This window comes from Oryctolagus cuniculus, chromosome 1, assembly GCF_964237555.1.
Source record: "Oryctolagus cuniculus chromosome 1, mOryCun1.1, whole genome shotgun sequence".
NCBI classification, from domain to species: Eukaryota; Metazoa; Chordata; class Mammalia; order Lagomorpha; family Leporidae; genus Oryctolagus; species Oryctolagus cuniculus.
In genome coordinates this window covers 208,932,269-208,955,690 of record NC_091432.1, presented here as the reverse complement: position 1 = coordinate 208,955,690, position 23,422 = coordinate 208,932,269, and the positions used below count along the sequence as shown (strand labels likewise).

The 23,422-nt window shown below is 45.4% G+C and overlaps 1 long non-coding RNA gene across 1 annotated transcript in view; it reads right to left on the bottom strand.

The window, feature by feature from the left end:
• Positions 1-3,733: 3,733 nt before the first annotated feature.
• The window catches only part of LOC138847438 (uncharacterized), a 31,548-nt gene continuing 11,859 nt past the window's right edge, over positions 3,734-23,422 (bottom strand). Inside the window, exon 2 of the long non-coding RNA XR_011385268.1 lies at positions 3,734-4,090. This is a non-coding gene — a long non-coding RNA (uncharacterized lncRNA). The remainder of the gene's footprint in view (positions 4,091-23,422) is intronic.

Sequence of the window (23,422 nt, the reverse complement as noted above, 5' to 3'; positions counted from 1 at the left end):
AGAGTCTACATTTGTAATAAGCTCCTGGGTTATGTAGATAATGTTTTTCTGTGACCACACTTTGAGTGTGAGGTGCTAGATCTCATTTTCCTTTAGTTCTTCATGGAAGAAGAAGCTGTTTTTCTGAGACATATTTTGCATAGACTCTCCCTGACTTGGCATTCAGGAATTGTTAAATTCTTTCAGTAGACATAGAGGATGACTAGGGTTCCGATTTGCCAGGCACTCTGCCGTTTGCTGAGACATGGGGTTTTTAGGGCTACCACTGGGATAATCCCGAACGACCCAGGATGAGCTGATCACTTTGCTTCCAGTGGTTGGAGATGAGTAAGGGCTACACATCCCCTGCCTTAAAAAACCTTTATACCAGCTGAGATCTTGACAACATTCTGCTAAAGCTATGAATGTTTATTAGGCAGCAACAAAAGAACAATGCTCCAATTGGTTTTTGGTGCTTTGGGGAGGATCCATTCCCTGCTTCAGACAGTACAAGCACAGTAGGTTCTCTGTCAAGGAGACACAAGTTAATTATGGTGACAGGACGAACTGATCTTGTGGTAGGATCAAGTGAGTGCCACTAAGGAGAGTGACACAGGATCAAGGAAACACTAGACATCAGGCAGTGCACTAAAACTATTAGACTGCATATTACATTTGTGTACTTTATTCAAACATGAGCCATGGGTTTGGCTGTGCAGTCAGTGAAGGAAGGGCCTGAACATTTCAGAGCAGAGTACCTGTCTCACGGGGTGTTGGATTCAATCAGAGAAGCAGTGTTGTGTTTTTCTCAGACTTAATTAGATTCAGGTTTGGATGGCCTTTGTGATATTTTGCCAGGAGGATGGGTGGAAGGTCATCTCAAGAAGTAACCACAGGGGCAGGCATTTGGCACAGCAGTTAAGCCACCGTTTGGCACATCCATATCCCATACTGGAGTGCCTGGGTTTGAGTCTTGACTCTGCTGCCTGTTCTGTTGTTTCGCTAATGCGCATCCTGGGAAGCCGCAGGTGGTGGCCCAAGTGCTCGGGTCTCACTGCCTCCTGTGGGGACTGAGACTGAGTTCTCGGCTCCTGGTTTCAGGCTGCTCCATCCCTGGCTGTTGCAGACAACTGGGGAGTGAACCTGTGGACAGGAGATACCTCTGTCTGTCTCTCTGCCTTTCAAACAAATAATCCTCATCAAAGAAAAAAGAAGTGACCACAGCTCAAAACTATTTTATTTCTCATTGTGGAGTATCCCGTAGAAAATAGACTGTCCTATAACTTCCTCTTGTTCTTGTTCAACACCAGGAGGAAAGAGGTTCACAGAACGGGTTTCTTTGGGCTCCGTGGAGAACACAAAACAAGATCCTCTCCCAAGGCTGAGATGCTAAACGGCGTGGGTGTGGGGCTGCACTGCTGCAGCCAAGGTGTTTTCCTCAGGGACAGGGAGGGGCTCTTTCTCATTGGGCTTCAGCCTTTGCTCTCTGCCATTTTTTTTTTTTTTTAAACTTAACTTTGATTTGTTTTCCTGGAGGGAAAAAAGAAAACCTCCCCAAACCAGACTTTTCTTGCACCAAGGACTGGAGGCTGGGCTGCCAGGAGGGAAGTTCAGTGACCAGATTTTTCAGAACAAGTGTTAGCATTAATGGAGCCCTGGTCCTCCCTGTGGATTTGTAAGCCAACCTCTGACATCCATTCAGCAAAACAACTTCACCTTTCACCTCCTTTCTTTGTTTCCCAGCTGTTTGGTCCATGCTCTTTGGGCATGTGAGCGATTCTTGATTGTTTGCTTATACCTTACAACAGTTCTTCCTCTTCACAGAGAAGTAATAGAGGCTCTTGATGAGCCTGTAGAAGCCAGAGGACAAAATGTGTTGCTGTTGGAAGGGACCCCAAAGGGAATTAGAGATTGTGACCCAGTGTCAGATGGCAGCCCCGGCTTCATACAAAGCCCCTTCATTTCACAGATGAAAAAACAAGCTAGGGAAGGAGATCTTTTTAATGATTTCAATTATAATTCAGAATCTTAACAATTATATATCCCACCTCAAGCAGATACTTGAATTCTGGTCTCTGTGTCCTTGGACAGTGGCCATATGACCACGACTGGCCTCCTCGGGTAATGGGGAGATCAACACTGTCCCACCCACGGGGCTTCCCTTGGTGATTTTTCATGAATGTTGAATATGTTTGGACCAGAAAGTGTTTTGAACTCTGCTTTTGAATACATTAATTTCAGCTAGAATTATACAAATATTGGTGAATTTCCTGGAGCTAGGTTCACTTACATTTGTCAATTATAGACCACCTGGACATTTTTAATTTACAAAGGGACAGCAGTCTTTCCTAAACATAACCCTCTTATTTGGGTCAGAATATTTTATAACTGGAACTGCTTTATACAACAAATTTAGGAAAATGCTAATTTGAGCTATGGAATAAAATTCTAAAAAAGGTATGTGGAAAATTTAGGCTTTCTTTGAGCCAAATACTGTAAATGTAATAGGAGGCATTTGCCACTCAAGAGCAACCAAAGAGAAATATGTTACTAAATGCAAAGGGCAGTATTTATGTGGTATGAATCAATTTTTGGTGTTAATATGTATTATAAATCATTCTGGAATGATGTATAGAAATAGCTTATATGTTAAACTTGGGGGGAAATTTAACTTTTTGTATTTTCAAATTTTCTGTATTGAACACAACTGATTTTTTTAAAGTTTTTTTTTATTTAAAATTTTTTATTTATTTATTTGAAAGTCAGAGTTACACAGAGAGAGGAGAGGCAGAGAGAGAGGTCTTCCATCCGATGGTTCACTTCCCAGTTGGCTGCAATGGCTGGAACTGCACCAATCTGAAGCCAGGAGCCAGGAGCTTCTTCCGGGTCTCCCAAGTGGGTGCAGGGACCCAAGGACTTGGGCCATCTTCCACTGCTTTCCAACTCCACAGCAGAGAGCTGGATCGGAAGAGGAGCAGCCAGGACTAGAACTGGCACCTATTTAGGATGCCGGCACTTCAGGCCAGGACATTAACCCACTGAGCTACAGCTCAGGCCCCTGGTTTTTTTTTTTTTTTTTTATTTTTATTTTTTTTACAAAGATTTATTTTATTTGAAAGGCAGAGTTACAGAGGGAAAGGGAGAGACAGAGAGAGTGAGATCTTTCACCAACTGGTTCACTCCCCAAATGACCAGAAGAGCCATGTCTAGGCCAGGGCAAAGCCGGGAGCCAGGAGCTTCCTCCAGGTCTCTGACATCAGTGGTAAGGCCCAAGCACTTGGACCATCTTCAGCTGCTTTCCTGGGTATATTAGCAGGGAGCTGGATTGGAAGTACAGTAGCTGGGACTCGAAACAGAGCCATTATGGGATGCTGGCATTGAAGATGTCAGCTTAATCCACTGCACCACATCACTGTCCCTGAACACAACTGATGATTTTTTAAAAAAGATTTCTTTATATATTTGAAAGGCAGAGTTACAGAGGGGCAGAAGTAGAAAGAGGGAGAGAGAGATCTTTCATCCGCTGGTTTACTCCCTACATGGCCAACTTGTAGCCAGGAGCTTCTTCCAGCTCTCTTATGTAGGTGCAAGGGCCCAAGGACTTGGGCCATCTTCCCCTGCTTTCCCAGACCATAACAGGGAGCTGGATTGGAAGATGAGCAGCTGGAACTTGAACCAGTGCCCATATGGGATGCTGTCACTGCAGGCAGCAGCTTTACCCACTACGCCACAGCATCAGCCCCACAACTGATTATTTTTTTAAAGATTTATTTATTTATTTGAAAGAGTTACACAGAGAGAGAGGAGAGGCAGAGAGAAAGAAAGAGTCTTCCACCCGATGGTTCACTCCCCAGTAGGCTGCAATGGCTGGAGCTGTGCCGATCTGAAGCCAGGAGCCAGGAGCTTCTTCTGGGTCTCCCACACAGGTGCAGGGGCCCAAGGACTTGGGTCATCTTCTGCTTTCCCAGGCCAGAGCTTAGAGCTGGATCGGAAGTGAAGCAGCCAGGTCTTGAACCAGCGCCCATATGGGATGCCAGCGCTTCAGGCCAGGGCATTAATCCACTGCGCTACTGCACCAGCCCCACAACTGATTATTTTTAAAGCAGCATCGCTAAAAACAAAAATATTCAAGCAGTTAATGACAAATCCTCTAGGAAAATGAAGATTGGTTTTGGCAGAGAAAATAAGCATTATCTCTTGTGTAATCCAGAGAGATACTTTCTTTGTCTCTCATCGTCTGTAAGAAGCATATAGCTAAAATATTACTTTCTTTTTTTTTAAAGATTTATTTTATTTATTTGAAAGACAGAATTACAGAAGAGGCAGAGCCAGAGAGGGAGAGAGGTCTTCAATCCACTGGTTCACTCCCCAGATGGCCACATCAGCCGGAGCTGGGACGATCTGAAGCCAGGAGCCAGGAGTTTCTCCAGGTCTCCAATGTGGGTGGCAGGGGCCCAAGGACCTGGATCATCTTCCACTGCTTTCCCAGGCCATTAGCAAGGAGTTGGATTGGAAGTGGAGCAGCTGGGTCTTGAACGGGCATCCATATGGGATGCCAGTGTTGCAGGCCAGGGCTTTAACCCGCTGCACCACAGTGCTGGCCCCTAAAATATTACTTCCTAATGTCATTGCTCTGCTCAGTCACCTATCATGACAGCAGCCTATATATCAGTATAACCTCCTCTGCCTGATAGTTAAGACCCTGTGTAATCTGATTCCATTTTATTGCTCATCTTTACTTTATGCTGCTCCCTTTCTGACAACACTGTAGCCTAGCCTGGATTATTTCTTGTTTCTAATCTTCTTGTCTATGCTTTTTTCTGCTTCAGTGTTTTTGTCTATTCCTTTTTCTTTCTTTTTTCTGGTTGGAATGTCCTTTCTGTTTCTCCAAATTCATGACCATTTCTTCCCCCACATTAATTTTGTCTTTTTTTTTTTTTTTTTTTGACAGGCAGAGTGGACAGTGAGAGAGAGAGACAGAGAGAAAGGTCTTCCTTTGCCGTTGGTTCACCCTCCAATGGCTGCTGCGGCCGACACGCTGTGGCCGGCGCACCGCGCTGATCCGATGGCAGGAGCCAGGTACTTATCCTGGTCTCCCGTGGGGTGCAGGGCCCAAGTACTTGGGCCATCCTCCACTGCACTCCCTGGCCACAGCAGAGAGCTGGCCTGGAAGTGGGGTAACCGGGACAGAATCCGGCGCCCTGACCGGGACTAGAACCCGGTATGCCGGCGCCGCAAGGCGGAGGATTAGCCTAGTGAGCTGCGGTGCCGGCATTAATTTTGTCTTTTTCAGTGCTCCTGTGAGTGTTCTAGATGATCCCAAACCATTTAAGACTTACTGACTCACTGTGTTTACCAGGCTTGGTCCTGGATGCTGACAAGCAGAGACAAGCTTAGGTTGCTGGCTAGAATATTTGAACACCTGGAAGATAAGCTGAAAGGAGAGAAATAGCCTGGAGTGGAGCAGTGAGTTGGAATCTAGAGAGAGAGAGAGAGAGAGAGAGAGAGACAGACAGACAGACACACCATGTAGACACGAGTTGGAGTGGCCAAGCAAATGAGAAGCCAGAGATGCTAGAGCCAGCAGAGAGGCAGGAAGGTGGGGATAAAGATGGAGAAGGAGGTGACTGTTCCTTTCTTGCTGGATTTGGTGTGCGGGGGACAGACTGCACCTGGCACTTTCCTTTAGCGTGCCCTGACAACGAGAGCAAAGCTGGGAGTTCTCTGCGGGCATTCTGTAGAACTCTGCTTTTTCCCATGCCATCGGTTAGTCAGTAGCATCAGAGGTAGAGGAGAAACTAGACACCAGGTTAATACTTAAGCTGGAAGCAACTTAAATAACACCTATAGTACTGATAGTACTTCCTCACAGAATCCAATAAACAACTGAGTAACCAAATTGCAGGAAGTATGCCTGCAGCTTGGCTTCAGGCACAACCGGATTCTTGACTTGGAAGCTGCCAAGACTCTTTTTCACCTCAGTAACACCTGGTACTATGTCTACCTTCATCTTCTCTAACTGCCGCTTTCCTAATTTTTCCAGCTGGTTGTTTATACAGCAACTAAAAGCTCTTTTCAACTTTTTCAACTTCTACCATCAAAGAGAGACTGATTCTCTAATTTTACTTGGAAGGATCCCAAGGAAGGGCCTTGATTGGCTCACCATGGGTCCACTGCCAACCTTGACCCAACAATCATGGTGGGAGAAGACAAGGCCACCAAAGAACATACCTGTCAGGTGGAGGGCGCAGGGTGAGTTGTTCTCAGGAAGAGGGAGTTCTGGGTAAGCAGTTAATGGACATGCAACATAGTTGCACAGCAGCACCTGTGTCCCAGGTAATACTCAGGACTTGCCTGTCAATGGTTATGCTGGAAACCAGGAAGGAAGAACTAAATCTAACATACTACTCTTCCTATTGTCAGAAAAAAAATCAATGAGTCTTTGAGCGTTACTCCTGGGGACATGATAATGATTGGAATAGCCTGCAACTCTGTCAACTGTCAGTTTTCCCTGCTATGTAAACCGTAAGACTTCCAGTTTCACTCAAACACCCAAAAACCTTGACATCTCTCTGCAAGAACTGTTGACTACTTGTGCTGCTATCTTTGCCTTTGTGACTGCTGAGATATTTCTTAGAGGAAGAATGGTGAAGTCACCAACACCAGCAGGTTGTGGATGGTAGTTTTCTGGGGAGAAATTTGAATATGAATAGGAAGCTGACACCATTCCTTGTAGAGGAATGCCATGAGCTCATTCTGGAAAGGTCAGGTGGCTGGCAGGGGGAGGGGATAGGAGAACATTGGTGTAAACAATGGCAGCATCTTTTCACTCCTAGGGGGTGTCAGTGTCAGTAGGTTCAAGTTTATGAAATTGTTGGAAATAAGATGATGGATGAAGCTATGGGGGGTGGAGAAGGCCATGTGGCCTAAAGACCCAAACAAACCTGCCTGGATCCCCTTCTTCCATTTCTGCTTGCTTGCTTCTGGCTTCTGCTGGCTGACCTGGGCTTGCCAGCTGCTTACCATTCCATTTCTAAGCCACTTGGCCTTTTCTCTGGCTTTCTTCAGGACGTAGCCTTTGCCTCTCTTCACATTGAGGTGTGTTGGGCACACCAGGTGTTTGCTTTGTCACCTACTCCAGAGGGTGGTTCATCCAGGTGGTGGTAGGCAGCCTGAGCCCCACATCCTTCCCTGACACCTGGCTCCAAGCTTACAGGTGCAGCTCCCAGGGATGAGCCTTAACAGTGCTCTACAGGGCTTAATCCAGACTGCATTAGCATGGCCTGGTTACTCACAACTGCCCACCCACTTCAGACCCAGTCTGGCTCATCTCCGTCCCACAGCCTCCAGCACCAAGCCTGGCAGCGAGAGAGCTCAGTCATGTCTGCCACAGGATCGGGCATGTTCACAATGCTGTTGTCTGACTATGGCCTGACACCTGCTTTTCTCTGCTGGCTTTTGGGTTTGCAAGCAGCTTATCACCACACTCCTTCCTTACTGTCCTTCCTCTACTGCTCTGTGGTTAAGCACATGATGGTCAGGCAATCTGTTTTTAAATCCTGGCCTGGCTACTTGGTAGCTGTGAGTCTTGGCAAGTCCCTTCACTGCTCTGTATCTCAGTTTCCCCATCTGCCAACCGGGAAGACTACAGCCAACTTCACAGAGCCGCTGGGAGGATTAAGCGTGTTGGTGTATGTGACATGCTTGGAACGTGTGGAACACAGCAGATGTTCTGGAGGCCTCAGCTGCTATTGTTGTGTCCTCTGACTTTGTTTCCTCATGCATCTCTGGGCTAACCGCTGACTTATCTTCTCCTTGTATTCTACTTGAACCCCAACCTCGTCCTCTGGTCCACCCAGGCAAATATTCACAAATAGACATTTCTAATTGGTAACTTTGAGACTCCCAGCTTCACTCCTTCTGTGTCAGTGTCACCTCACCTACTCCTGCTTCTTTCCTCGAGCCAAGTCCTATCTCACACTTGGCCCATTAAATGGCCAATTAGGGTGGCTGTACAGAAGTAAGGTCTATCCAGTTTGATAGAACAATAGTAAGCAAATTTTTTCCTGTGGTAACCATCCAGAGAGTAAATATTTTAGGCTTTGTGACCATATGTGGTCTCTGTAACTTCTTCCTCTTCTCCTATTTCCTCCACATCTCTTTCTTCCCCTTCTTCCTTCCTTCCTTTCTTCTTCTTTACAACCCTTTAAAAATATAAAAGCCACCCTTAATTTGAGTGCTGTACTAAAGGCAGTCATGAACTACATTTAGACCACAGGCCGTAATTTTTGGACTCCTGTGTTAGTATGTTCTGTAAAGGCAAGAATAAGTCTGCTCATCTCTATTGTCCACCGGCTCACCTGGCACCAAAAGGCCCTCTATTAGTACTTGTTAAATGAACGAATACATGAATTCAAATGAGTCTCTGGCTTCCAAATGTAAAAGAAAGATCTCTACATAATTTCTATAGTGCATAAAAGAACCCCAGGGAAGGGTTCTGTTAAGTTTGGTTCTTTGCTGTATGTGCAGTTGCCCAATTGTGCAGGTGTCTTTCCACACAGTATGACTCAACCTAACTGCCTACCTGTCATTCCAGTCCCTTCTTTCAGCCAAGAACAGAGTCTCCCTGCAACCTCGGTTCTATAATAAACTATACCAGTGGTAAGCTGGTAAGGATTTAACAACCAGCTGCTTAATGAACAAGGAAACAATCCCTGATTTATGACATTTGCCAATTTCCAGGGTGTAAATAGTTCCACTACAGACAACTTCAAGCTATAAACATGGGACCACTAAACCTGAAACTTGGAAGAGACATGTACCATCAGCTCTCTCTCTCTCTCTCTCTCTCTCTCTCTCTCTCTCTCTCTGTAGCATATTTCTGTGCTCACTTATGCAGCCCTAAGGACCACACACCTGGGAAACAACATGAAAGGAACGTTAGGCCCCTCTCTGTGTTGTGGTGCATGGGTACCATTATCTTGCTCACTCAGACTTCCTGGACTTCAGTCTTTGCCTGCTTTGATCCTCAACCCCCCACTGCTCCTCTGACCCCCTGGCTCTGTGAGCTTCTGGCAGAACACAGATGGCCACACATTTCCTGATCCGCCCTTGCTTCCTGGCAGTCAGGTGGCTGACATGCTTCTGAGCACAAAGAATAGACATCTTCCTCCTGCAGCGTCTTCTGTTTTCCAAGCTGTGGCCTACTTGGCCCTCTCCCAGTTCTCACAGCACCCCTCTCTGGACTTCCAGGAGGTCAACGCCTATGCGGCATTGGTGGGAACTTTAGCTTCCAGCTCACTTCTGTTTTTCCTGTCCTTTACTCCTAGCTAAGTAGCATCATCTGTCTGCTAAACCTGTACATAGCTACATACTCACTGATTCACACAAACAATGATTATTGAGTATTTTCTATAGGCCAGGCTGTCTAGGCACAGGGGATATATCAGTAAACAAAAGAAATAAGGATTCCCTCGGGGGAATTTACACTAAAGTGTGAGGAACTTCAAAAAGTTCATAAACATTGAGTTAAAAGATAAGCTTATTTTGGTGCAAAAATTTTTGAAATCCATGCATATGAGGGATCCTGAAAAAGTTCTGATGGTATGTGTTATAAAAAAATCCATGGATTTAAAAAATTTTTGCACCAAAATAAGATTTTTAAAATATTTATTTGTTTGAAAGGCAGAGTTACAGATAGAGGAAGATGGAGAGAGAGATCTTCTATCCACTGGTTCACCCCCCAAGTGGCCACAGCATCTGTGGCTGGGCCAGGCCAAAGCCTGGAACCCAGAACTCCATCTGGGTCTTCGATTTGGGTGCAGGAGCCCTAGTATTTGGGCCATCTCCCACTGCTTTCCCAGGTGCCTTAGCAGGGATCTGGATTGGAATGAAGTAGCGGAAACTTGAATTGGTACCCATATAGAATGCTGGTATTGAAGGTGATGGCTTAACCCACTATACCCCAATGCCGGCCCCCAGATTATTTACTTATTATTTTTTCCACAAACCTTTTGACATATACTTGTACTAAACAATAGACACAATAATATTTTAGTACAAAAAAAAAATGAGCAGGGTAAGATGAGTTTACTGTGCTGATAGGGAGGCAGGTGGTTAGAGTGACCTTAGTGAAAAAGTGACATTGAAGAAAAGTCTTGGGGCCAATGCTGTGGCATAGTAGGTTAAACCTCTGCCTGCAGTGCCACCATCCCATCTGGGCACCTGTTGGAATCCAAGTTGCTCCTCCTCTTCTTCTTCCTCTTCCTCTTCTTTTAGATTTATTTTATTTATTTGAAAGACAGAGTTACAGAAAGAGGTAGAGACAGGGAGGTACCCATCCGCTGGTTCACTCCCCAGATGACTGCAATAGCCACAGCTGCACCAATTCAGAGCCAGAAGCTTCTTCCGGGTCTCCCATGTGGGTGCAGGGGCTTAAGGACTTGGGCCTTCTTCCACCGCTTTCCAGGGCTCCACTTCTGACCCAGCTCCCTACTAATGTGTCTGGGAAAGTGGTGGAAGATAGTCCAAGTACTTGGGCCCCTGCACGCATGTGGAAGACCCACAGGAAGCTCCTAGCTCTTTGCTTTGGCCTGGCCCAGCCCTGGCTGTTACGGCCATCTGGGGAGTGAACCAGTGGATAGAAGATTCTCTCTCTTTCCTTCTTTGTTTGTAGTTCTTCCTTTCAAATAAAGAAGTCTTTATGAAGAAAAGTCTTAGGTTCCATGAGTCCAGTACTCTGATTCTTAGCATCTATACCTATGTACAACATCTGCTCAGCATCAATACCTAGTCATACAGGCAGGCAGCTTGACCTCAGCCGGAGAACTTCCAAGACTTCATGTTGCTCAAGAGGGACTAATTTCCAGAAAGAGTGGGGTAGAAAGTATTGTGTTTAAGCTTTGGCATAGGAAACATGAGTTTGAATCTTGGCTCTATGGCAGCAAAAGAGGCCTGTGGGTTGCCTAATCTCGGCAATAGGCTTCTGGAGGACGGGGACTGGGTCTGTCTTATTCACCACTATAACTAGTGCCATGCTAGTGATGTAACTCTAGTGTGTGATAGGGGCTCTGTTAATGTAAAACTTGCTAAGTGAATGAGTTCAAAGTTATATCTTTGATTTATTTGTTATCCCCATTGTCCTGGGAACATTACTTTTCTGAACTCTTAATTCCTTGTATGTAAATTTGTATATTAATTGTGGCAATACTGGTACCCATGTCGTGGGATTGCTATGTGGATTAAATTGTAATAATTTGTGGTACATGTAGAGGACTTGGCATGGTAACTAGAATACAGTGAGTGCTCACTCAGTAATTGTTGGAGGTGGTCACTGTTGTAATTAAAGTCAGTATGCAGAGTCTCTAACTTGAAGAGACACTATTTGGAACAATTCCTTCTTTCCTGAATAACTAGGTCCTGCCCAGTGCTTGTGGTGACCTCTGGGGGAGTGAGAGGTATGTGTGAGGATAGGTAGGTAAAGTGGGGGCTGGAGGAACATGGGGCACAGGAGAAAGCCCAGGTATCAGGACTAAGAGAGCCTCTGAGAACCATAGTCTTGGGAAGAGGCAGTTGTATAAACAGCCAGGGTTGAGAGGTGAAGTTGCAGCATCCAGGTAACACAGGGTAAGGGCCAAATGGCACACTTAACTGGGGTCAAGGAGAACAGCTGTTATTAGGAGGTGGGGATCCCTGGGTTGGGGGGCAGTCCAGAGACAAGACCCAGATCCTGTATCCAATGGCAGGATCTTTCTCCATCTTAAAGTGTCTCTGTTTTTTCTGATGATTCCAAAAGCCAGTACTTGGCATTTTTCAGCCAAGGCCCTTCTGACCGCAGAGCAGTCTGTGTCTTTTCTCTCTTGACTGCCAAACCAAGCTGTGCTATCTTCCTGAATCCCCTGGTCTCCTTAGAAATCAAGTTTCACCTGAATCTGCCATTGTAGGCTGAGCTCATGCCAGGAAGGCTCTCAGTCCAAATCCCCTGGCTTTCCCAGCAGTCTTTGGTGTCTTCAGAACCGACTCCCTGGCCTGATTTGCTCTCATGAAGTAGTCTACAGGCATGGCAAGGAATATCACTTGCTAACGCCTTAGGAATACAATGTTTGTTGTTCATAGTGAGTGTAGATAGCTGTTGAATGCTGTTACACAAAGGGCAGCATCCTGACCAAACATGCCCAAGGGATAGAAGCTTCTCTTCCTACCAGGCTCCTGGCTGGAGGCAGACATTTTATGGGAGTTAATTGCCTTACAGATCGTTGGCAATAATTATTTTGGACCCATTGTGTTGTCAGTCTCTGTGATGAAGGAGACAGAATTTCAATGCAGACAAGACAACTATCTTCACCAGAGTCTGGTTATTTCATGAGAGTTGATTCCTAGAAGTGGCTTTATTTTCCAATAAGTAAGAGCACTTAATGCTTTTGAGATACATTGTCTTCCAGAAAACCCATACCAATTCACATGTCCCCTCCTTACATTTCATTGTGCGCGCTCTCTCTCTCTCTTAAGATTTATTTATTTATGTGAAAGGCAGAGTTAGAGGGAGTGAGAGACAGACCTTCTATCCATTGGTTCACTCCTTTAATGGCCACAATGGTCAGAGCTGGGCTGATCCAAAGCCAGGCCCAGGAGCTTCTTTTGGATCTCCCACATGGGTGCAGGGGCCCAAGCTCTTGAGCCATCTTCTGTTCCTTTCCCAGGTGCCTTAGCAGGGAGCTGGATGGGAAATGGAGCAGCCAGGACTCAAACCTGCACTATATGGAATGCTGGTGTTGCAGATGGTTGCTTTACCTCTTTTGCCACAATGCTGACCCCAGTTGTGCTCACTTTATCATGCCTTTCTCAACACTGGGTACTACTGAAACAAGTAAACAAAACTCATACAAACACAAATAATGGAGAGGCAGTTGTTTGATTAAATTATCATTTTTTAACGGAGGCTTTTAACATTTAAAAATATTTGGTGTGGGAATAATAGCATATTTTCTCTGGGTGTGCATTTGGAGGAATGCTGACTAAATTTTGGGGACTAAGTTTTATTTTAAATTTCAATACAGTAGGCAAGCTCCACGGCTCACTAGGCTAATCCTCCGCCTGTGGCACCGGCACCCCGGGTTCTAGTCCCAGTCAGGGTGCCGGATTCTGTCCCGGTTGTTCCTCTTCCAGTCCAGCTCTCTGCTGTGGCCCGGGAGTGCAGTGCAGGATGGCCCAAGTGCTTGGGCCCTGCACCCGCATGGGAGACCAGGAGGAAGCACCTGGCTCCTGGCTTCAGATTGGCAAAGCACGCCGGCCGCAACACGCTGGTTGTAGCGGCCACTTTGGGGGTGAACCAACGGAAAAAGGAAGACCTTTCTTTCTGTCTCTCTCGCACTAACTCTGCCTGTCAAAAAAAAAAAAATCAATACAGTAAAATTTCTTTTTTCTGTTGTATAGTTTTGTGATTTTGACACATACATATAGAATTGTATAACTACTAATAAAATCAGAATAGAAATAGTGCTGTCATTCCATCAAATTCCCTTTTGCTACTTTTTTGTAGTCAAACCCTCTGCCAACTCTTAATCCTGGCAAATTTTGATCTATTCTATGTCACTCTATTTTTGTCTTTTCCCAAATGATATAATAGAGTATAAATTTTAAACTTTAAGTCTAATTTATCTATATTTTCTTTTATATTTTGTTTTTGTTGGCCTATTAAGAACAATCAAAGATTGTAATTATTTTCTCCTAAAAGTTTTCTAATTTTTCTTTTTACACTTAATTCTATAATCTATTTTGTTACATTTTGTATAAGTGTCAGTTCTAAGTGAAAGTTTATGTTTTTGCATATGGATGTCTATTTGTTTCAATACCACTTACAAACAAGTCTACCTTTTTTCCGTTTAATTTTTTGAACTTTGATAAGAATTGATGTATTAACTTTATCAAATTTTTCTATCTATGAATGTGGTGTATCTTTCCATTTACCTAACTCTTAAAATTTCTTTCTCCAGTATTTTATGAGTTTTAGCTTCTAAGTATTTCATGTTTTAGAACTATTAGTGGTACTTTTAAAAACATTTCCGTTTCAAATTATTCATTGCTGGCATGAAGAGGTGCAGCTGATTCTTTGCCTATTGACCTGATGCTGTTTTACCCGATAGCATCACCTGCTATGTCAGACTTTCCTAGTAGAGAGACTACGTGGAGAGGGGTCCTGGAGAATGAGAAGCTCTGTGGCAGAGAACTGAGGTGTCCTTGCCATAGCCAGTACCAACTGCCAGACTTGTGAGTGGAATCGTCTTTGATGTTCTAGTCTAGCTGACGCCTAGCTGAATGTAGCCATATGAGTGGACCCAGCTGGCCTTACATGGACCTGAAAAATTGCCTATGTCAGCTCAGCAAACCTAAAAAACTGTGAGAAATAGTACAACTTGGTTGTTCTAAACCTCCAAGCTTTGGGGTGGTTTGTCTTAGAACAACAGACAACTGGTCCAGGGCTTAGCAGTGTTCACTTACCCAGCCATGAGTTGGGTCATGAGTCCTGGGCTCTAATATTTCTTCCTGAGGCTCCTTGTGGCTTGTCAGGCTCAGGCCTTGTGCTCCCAGGGACTGCCAAGTCAGAACTTTCCCTCTTCCCCACTTGTTCCACTGTGGTATAGTTCAAATAGCTTGCATCTCTGCTGGAATACACACTTGGCCTTTGAGCCTCTGCAGCCCTGTTTATGCTGACCACCAGCTCTGGGCTACTTGCTCCCTGGGCTGACAATTGCCTGTCTTCCTGCTCGCTGGGGCCCCACCACAATACCCTCTGTCTGCCCTGATTGAAAGTGCCAGGAAAGACTGTTTCTAGCTTCTCTTTCCCACCTCCTGCTAGGAGATTGTATTTTCCCTGGGGCCTGTTTCACAGGACTATGAGTGAACCAATATTTCTCAGGTCTGAAAACCCAGTTACAGTTCAAGCATTGATAAGTCTTTAAACTTTTCTTGGAACCTGTAGAATGATTTGATTTTATTACTGTTCAGTAAGAAGACTCAGAACTCTGGGACTTTATAACTTGGTTTAAAAAGAAGTTAATCTAGACAAACACTTCTCCTCCTCCTCCTCCTCCTCCTCCTTCTTTTTTTTTTTTTTTTTTTTTTTTTTAAGATTTATTTACTTGAAAGGTAGAGTTACAGGGAGGCAGGGAGGCAGGGAGGCAGGGAGGCAGGGAGAGATTGGTCTTCCATCTGCTGGTTCACTCCCCAAATGGCTACAAAGGTCAGAGCTGGGCTGATCCAAAGCCAGTAGCCTGGAGCATCTTCCGGGTCTCTCACTCGGATGCAGGGGCCCAAGGTCTTGGACCATCTTCTGCTTTCCCAGGCCAGAGCTGGATTGGAAGTGGAGTAGCTAGGACTTAAACCGACACCCATATGGGATGCTGGCACTGCAGACCTGCTGAGCCACAGCACTGGCCCCATGGACAAACACTTCTTCATCTGCCTTTTCTGGCTGGGCAATCTGGGACAAGTTCCTAAGATGCCATAAGGCTCATTTTCTCATAAAACAAGAATAATAATATTTGTAAAATAATGCACGTGCATTGCTGAGCAACGTGCCTATGCATAACAACTACCTAATAGTCAGAATTAATATTGAGAATCAGAAGTGGGAGGGATCCTCAGAGATTATTTAACCCAAGACCTGCTGTTTTCAGTGGAGGAAAGGGAGGCCAGATAGACTGAGTGACTTGCCCAAGGTCACACAGAGTTGAATCAGGAATAGAACATTACTTTCCCAGCCTCTAATCTCATGCCTTTCCCACTGCACCACAATTCTTTGGCTTAAGAGGCCTTGGAGAAAGGAAGGGAAAGGAAGGAGCTACTAACTACTAAGTGTTTATTTTGTTGTTGCTTTACAAACATCATGTCATTGTGTTCCCATAATAATGCTATTATCTATATTTTATAGGGGTAATGTACTGGGACTCAGCAAAGTTAAAAATCTTGCCTAAAGGCCCCTTGAGTAGTACAATGGGGCCTCCAACCCAGGCCGGCCCAAGTCCAAAGCCAGCCCACGCTCCTGCTCCATCTCATGCCCTTCCTGGGTCAGGCCGGGGAGCCTGAGAACCCCAGGGAGGAAGCTTTTCTGCAGAACTTGGCACCACCCTGGCTGCATTTCTTCCTAGACCTCAGAGGCAGTAGCTGGGCTGTACGCAAGGGCCTTTTATCCTTCCTTCCACACAATCCTTTTAACTGAAACCGAGTGGCCAAAGCTTAACTGTAATTCTGCAGAACTGGCAGCCAGAGGCCTGGCTGGGGCCTGGGCTGTTCACCCCAAACGTGATGTGCACAGAGAGTGGGGCAGACATTGTTCAGCTCCCTGCTCAGCAGTGCCCAGCCAAGCCTCCTGATCTAAATTGAGCCCTTAATCGTTTTCCTGGCATTTACTCAGACAGGATTTTATTTTCTAGTAATAAAAGATCCTACATTGTGGAAAAAAAAATCTGCTTTTTTTTTTTTTCTAGCTTCTGTGAATACTTTGTCACCTGTCCTCTTTCCCCCTTGTTTTTGTGCTTGGTGCTGAGCCAGGTTGTTTTGTGCCTGCTGTCAATTTATGGGGAGCTCTGAGTGGGCAGAGAAATGCATCACATGGACTGTGCCTCTTTGCTCATGACCGGCAGCCTCCTATCTCATGGGACTGGAAGTTTAATCCTATAGCCTTGACTTCGGGGACTGCAGGTAGCATGAAGTTGGTTCCTGGGAAGCAGGAATTGAAGTGAGTCACCAAGGGCCTTTCTACTTCAGCAGCCCTCAATAGCTCACACATAGTTTTTTAGGTCTTCTCAAGAATTTTCAGTGGCTTTCCAGTACCTGCAGAAAGTACACACTTTGTAGGTACCTCTTTATCCTCTTTTCTTTTTGTTGGAAAAAAATCATAGATACATAGAAATTGTAGATAGAAAAAAATCATAGATACATAAAGAGTAAAAATAAAACTCACTAAAATCTTCACCATTATAACCAATGCTAGTATATTGATATGTTATCTTTCCAGACCTATGAGTCTATATATATATATATATAAACTTTTGATGTCTTCTCAATGTTGACTTACCTTTCTAGCCTTATCTTTTGACAACTGTCACAATACATTCCTATATTTATGTGGAATTTACATTCTGTCCATGTATCATAACATGTACAAGTCTAAGACTGTACCTGTTCTTATCTCTCCATGAAACACCACTCACACACTCACACACTGCCTGGCACACAGTAAGCACTAACAAAATTACTATTCCTTTTTATTTCCTTTTCTGCCTGGTGAGCTCCTACTTCCTATTTTTTTTTTAATTTTTAAAGATGTATTTATTTATTTGAAAGGCAGAGTTACAGGGAGGCAGAGGCAGAGAGAAAGAGAAGCTTTCCATCCACAGGTTCTCTCCCCAAATGGCTGCAAGGGCTGGAGCTGGGCAGATCTGAAGCCAGGAGCCTGGAGCTTCTTCCAGGTCTCCCACACGGGTCCAGGGGCTGCTTTCCCAGGCCCTAACAGAGAGCTGGGTCAGAGTGGAGCAGCTGGGCTTGAACCAGCGATAGGATACCAGCAGTGAGGCAGCTTTACCAGCTACCACAGCACTGGCTTCTGCCTCCTTCCTGTTCAAACTCCACTGAAATCACTCCGCCTCTAGGATGCGGCACCCTCTCCCCAGACCCATACTGCGGACGATGGGACTCACGGCTCTATTGTCCTTCCACCCCAGCTGATTGTAAGACTGAGCTCTTCCACAGCAGTCAGGGCCAAGTCTCTTTCCCTCGGAGCCATGATTGGAAGGCAGTATGGGCTAAGAAACGGGTGTTCAGACTCTGTCAGAGGCAGAATTTGCCAGGTGAAGCTGACTTGAGGATATGCAAGGGCCCGGGGCACTGTTGGGCTGGATGGAGCTGGTCTGAGAGCTGGCATTTGTGCACAGATTTCAGATCGCCCAGGAGACCCAGACCCCTGTTTTTTGCTGGACTCCGCCCTGTCTGGCAAAAGCCAACCTTCAACCTCTGAGAGCATCAGAGGGCCAGAAAGCTGTCTTGGCAGAGCTTGGATGAATTATTTCCTCTCTCCTTGTTGAGTGAGTGCAGGCGTCTGTGTGGCATGTCCAATGCTGGGCACGTCCACAGCTTTTCTCAAGATGCCTCGGCCAGAATTCTAGACTTAACAGCAGTGGGCTGAGAGAAAGGAAAAATCTGACATTCTCACCATTGGCCAGACCTCCTGCTATATCTTTGGAGGTGGGAGGGGTGTGCATTTTCTTCTCACTGCCTCATCTTTGCCTCACCTCCAATTAAAAGGGCCATTTTGCATTTTCTTGGTGTACAGCTGTTGGGCCTCTCCTGCTTCCCTGCCTCACCATGTTGCTCCTGTATCATAACCTTGCACATCCTTCTCTTCACCCCTCCCTCCCCCTCCAGGCTTGGAAAACACCGAGAGAGATGAGAGCCAAGTGAGTTTACTGGCCACTGCTGCTCATTTGAGCAGCCTTTGTTGAAATCTCGTGTCAGGTGCTTTCCAAGCCTCCGCTCGCCTCTGGGTGGTCTTTGTCAAGAGGAGGACTTTTGCCTTGTGGGGTGACAGAGTTCCCTTCTCAGACTTGCTGAGAACATGAAGCAACTGAAGCAAATGGAAATAGCAACTAATGGCGTCTGGACTCACACGACATCTGAAACTCACCCTGATTTCATAATAATGCGACTTGAGTTTGTCCAGGCATCCCCCACACCACCCCCACTGCTGGACTCACATGAGGAGCAATGACCAGTCACTGCTATCACGTGCCCTTGAGACTTGGCCCCAGGAGCGTTTCCCATCCACTCTCTGTCTCACGCTCCGTACTGACAGAGTCTCCAGGCCCCCTGGCCTGCTGAGGGTGAGGTGCAGCAGGCACCTCTTGTGGTTGTGCCTGCACAAAGAGCACTTTCCCCCAGATTAGGAACTTTGCTCTGGAGTTCCGCCTGTTCTGGGAAGAGCATGTGCCTTTCTGCATCCTAGTTTCTCATCAGGCAACTAAAGTGGCAATGCCATGTCCCCTTCTGCTCCCTCAGCTTGTGTGTGGAGCCTCTCTCTCTGCTTAGTTCTGACTCCCAGCAGGGGGTCTGGGTGGGGCACGGACACAGACATCTGAAGCTTCCCACATGCTTCCCACGGGTCTTTGTCTCTTTTTCTGGCACATGAGCACAATGACTCCCTCATCCTCACGCGGACTGACTCCCAGAGGCCCCTGTACCAGCTTGTCACACACACCCAGGTATAGCTGAAAGCAACAATTTGAACTCACATTGGGACTCCATGAAAATAATGTCTTTCCAACTCTTGAAAGTTTATACCCCCGATTTATGTACATTACTTCATTTAGTCCCTGAAACAGCCCTGTGAAGTATGCTTTGTCTTTATTCTCATCTTATGGTGAGTAAAATGGAAGTGCATTCAAGGTCAGAAAATGTCTGTGTGCCTACTTATTGAGTGACTAACAGACCTAGGGACTTTCAGTCCTGGCCTGTGGAATCCTAGGCTAACTCTGTTATATTACACACAATACTCAAGACAGAGAGTTGAGGGAAGGGCCACCGACTCCAGTGCCGGCATCCCATATGGGCACCAGTTCGAGTCCTGGCTGCTCAACTTCAGATCGAGCTCTCTGCTAAGGCCTGAAAAAGCAGTAGAAGAAGTTCTTGGGCCCCTGCACCCACATGGGAGACCTGGAAGAAGCTGCTGGCTCCTGGCTTCGGATCACCCCAGCTCTAACCTCTTTCTCTCTCTCTCTCTCTCGCCTCTGCCTCTGCCCCTGCCTCTCTGTAACTCTGACTTTCAAATACATAAATCTTTAAAAAAATAAAAAGAGAGAGTTGAGGGAGATGTGGATAAACTAACAATGGCTGTTGTGCCAGACCTGGAGTTGAAGCAGGTGGTGCCACACAGAAGTGGTTAAGTCTCTGATAATGGTGTCTAGGTAGAAAATGGCTGTGGCCTCTTCTCAAAAGTCTTTTTTTTTTTTTTTAAAGATGTATTTATTTATTTATTTGAAAGGCAGAATTACAGAGAGACAGGGAGAGACAGAAATCTTCCATCTGCTTGTTTACTCCCCAAATGGCCTCAATGCTCAGGGCTGGGCCAGACAGAAGTCACAGGCCAGGAGCTTCATCCAGGTCTCACACGTGAGTGGTCTGGGCCCAAACACCTGGGCCATCTTCCATTGCCTTTCCCAGGCCTTTAGCAGGGAGCTAGTTTGAAGTGGAGCAGCCAGAACATGAACCAGTAGCCATATGGGGTGCTGGCATGAATGTCAGGTGGCAACTTTACCTGCTATGCCACAACACCAGCCCCTCTTCTCAAAAACCTTACGAGACTTTTTTGTTCTTCATTTATCCTCTCTGCTCCACTGCATTTGACTGGGCTTTCTCACAGTTATTTGTGAGTCTCCCATCATGCTTGATCCACTGCAGAATACTTGAAGGCAGAGACTATGATGAATTTGGCATCTTAGTATGCTCCAAAGCAAGAGCTAGGAACACACCAAGTGCTCCATAAATGTTGATAGAATGCAAGACTGTTTCTTAACATTACCCCCTTAGACCTCCAACCTGGCAATTCTGCTATAACTATGTCTTCTTCATGAGCATCTATATCAAAGGAGCACATAGTGCACAGGCAAGCATAACAATTTAGACCTATTGGCCTGCTCCCTCAGTTCCCATGGCTTTATGTTGCCCAGATACTCTCCTTTGGACACCTGACTTTCAGTTGCCCTCTCACTCATGCCCTGGGTTTCTGAGTCAAAACCAAGTCAGCAAGGAAGTATATCAATTACCTTAATGCCACTGGTGAAGCTTGGTGGCCAGTCATCCGCCTGCATTTATGGTTTTATTTAGTGTCATGCTGTGACACTGTTTCTCAAGTGACGTCTGCTCTCTCCCTTGGCCACTGTTAGCACAACTCATAGATCTGACTTTAGGGCTGTACTCAGCCTGGTACCAGGCCCTGTTCCTATGTGGCAATTGCCAGCACATCTCCCTAAGACAGAAAGCTGGATCTTTGTTCTAGTCCATTGCTGCCTATGGACACTTGTCTACAAATAGCTTCCTACCTGTCTGCTGGCCAGTTTGCCTGATGGGAGGGAAATGAGATGCTTGGATTCTTCTCTATTGTGCTCCACTCATTTGATTGGGACAGTTGGGTCAACCATGCATGGGCTTGCTTTGTCCTTTGGCCATACCTCGCCCATCTGCCTACCAGTCTGATATTTGCCAGCGTAGCCAGGCTTATTTTCCTGCTGCTTAAAATACAGCTGTGTACATAAAGGGTCAGGATTTTGTTTTGTCCTCTCTGTCTGCTCTGTACAACTGTGAGATGCCTATGGTGCCTTGTGCGTGCCTAAACTGAAAATCCATTTGATTTTTATCTTAATGTACTCTGTTTACGTCTCTCCATCTTCATTGCCACTACTATAGTTTAGGCCACCATTATCTGTCACTTGGGTTAGTACAATGGCCTTTCATTGTTCTCTAGTCTCGACTCTCTCCCAGAATACATGATGTGATCACATTATTTTCTGCTGGAAACCTTTCAGTCGTGTCCCATTGCCTGTGGGTATGTTCTCCTTCTTGATATATACCTGAAGGAGGACATTCATATTATGGGCATATCACACGGTACTTGGTTTCCTGTGTGATAGCTGTCACTCCACCTCCTTTTTCCCATCATTATAAGGTAGATGAGAAAATGATGTGATTTGTAGGCATATAATAGGATATAATCTAATTTAGATTAATCAAATGACTGCAGAGTGATGGGACACTCTTTGGAGATGGCATTGGAGGGCTGCTGGTCTACAAGACAAATGCCATCCTTAGTATGCCAATAAAGTCCCTCCTGACCTATTCCTTGTATATTTGCACAGCCTCACTTCTTGTCGTGACCACTACCACCACTTGGATTCTACAGTGGTCCCCAGATAGCAGCACGATTTCTTTGACATCCAGGCTGCAACAAGTGTTGTCCCTCTGTTTGGAGTTGTCTTTCCTGTGCATCCAACTTCACCATCGGGGTCTTAGATTGGAGGCCACTTCTCCAGCAAGGATTTCTTTGATTTCCCAGGTTGAGATAAGGGTCTCCTATCTGAATCTCCGTGTTTCTAAATTCTTTTACCACACTAAGCTTCAAGTATCTGTCTCCCACACTAGACCATGATTCTCTAACTGCAAGGACTAGGATTGCCAGTAAATACAAATGTGTCAAACACAGGGAAGATTCTCAGTGAATGAATGAATGAGGTTTAGTGTTTTATGGATTGACGTGTGTCCCCTCAGAAAGATATGTTGAAGTCCTAAGCCCTGCTACCCATGATAGTGATCTTACTTGGAAATAAAGTCTTTGCAAATATAATGAGTTTAAACGGAGGTCATATTGGACTAGGGCAGGCCCTAAGTCTGATGACTGGCATTGTAAGATGGGGAGATTTGGATGCAGACACACAGAGAAGAAAATGCCATGTAAAGACACAAACACACAGGGAAGAAGGGCAAAGAATCCCCTCCTGGGAACTTCAAAGAGAGTGTTGTACTGTTAACACCTTGATTTTGGATTTAGAACTTCCTGAACTGACAGAGAATAAATTCCTGTTGTCTTAAGCCACAAAGTTTATGGTGTTTTGTTGTAGTAGCCCTAGGCAATGAACACAGATGTAGCAACATATGTCAGATATAGCACAGTCATAGGGTCCGGTTTCCTTTGAGGGGTGTCATGATTCATTTAGCAGAAATTCCTGCACAGTCTGGGAAAACACACCTTTGTAATCATCATTTGTGGATTCTTTTTAATATAAATTTTGGAAAATATTTAACCTTTGTTTTCTTAAAAAATATCAAAGTACAGTAGCATCTTTTTTTAAAGAGTGGTAAATATTGCCTGAAATAAATTAATATTCTTATCTGAGAAAACAAGTGAAGGGATTCAAAGTGAATCATGTCACAGTTTCAGAATAGAACAAGGTAAGGACCTCACTTTTCAGGGAAAAATAAAACACTGGATTTGACAGATACTGGTATAATTAAATGTTATTGCTTTGAAGGGAGGCCCAGGGACTGGAGAGCTCAATACTTCTGAAAATCCCCTTAATTTTAGGAGCTATCTTACTTGGTTTTCTAATAGATATTTTAGGGGCGGTGCCATGGCTCACTTGGTTAATCCTTCGCCTGCAATGCCGGCATCCCATATGGGCGCCAGGTTCTAGTCCCAGCTGCTCCTCTTCCCGTCCAGCTCTGTGCTGTGTCCCGGAAGGGCAGTGGAGGATGGCCCAGGTGCTTGGGTGCCTGCACCTGCATGGGAGAGCAGGAAGAAGCACCTGGCTCGGATGGGCGCAGCGCTGGCTGTAGCAGCCATTTGGGGAGTGAACCAATGAAAGGAAGACCTTTTTCTGTGTCTCTCGCTCACTGTCTATAA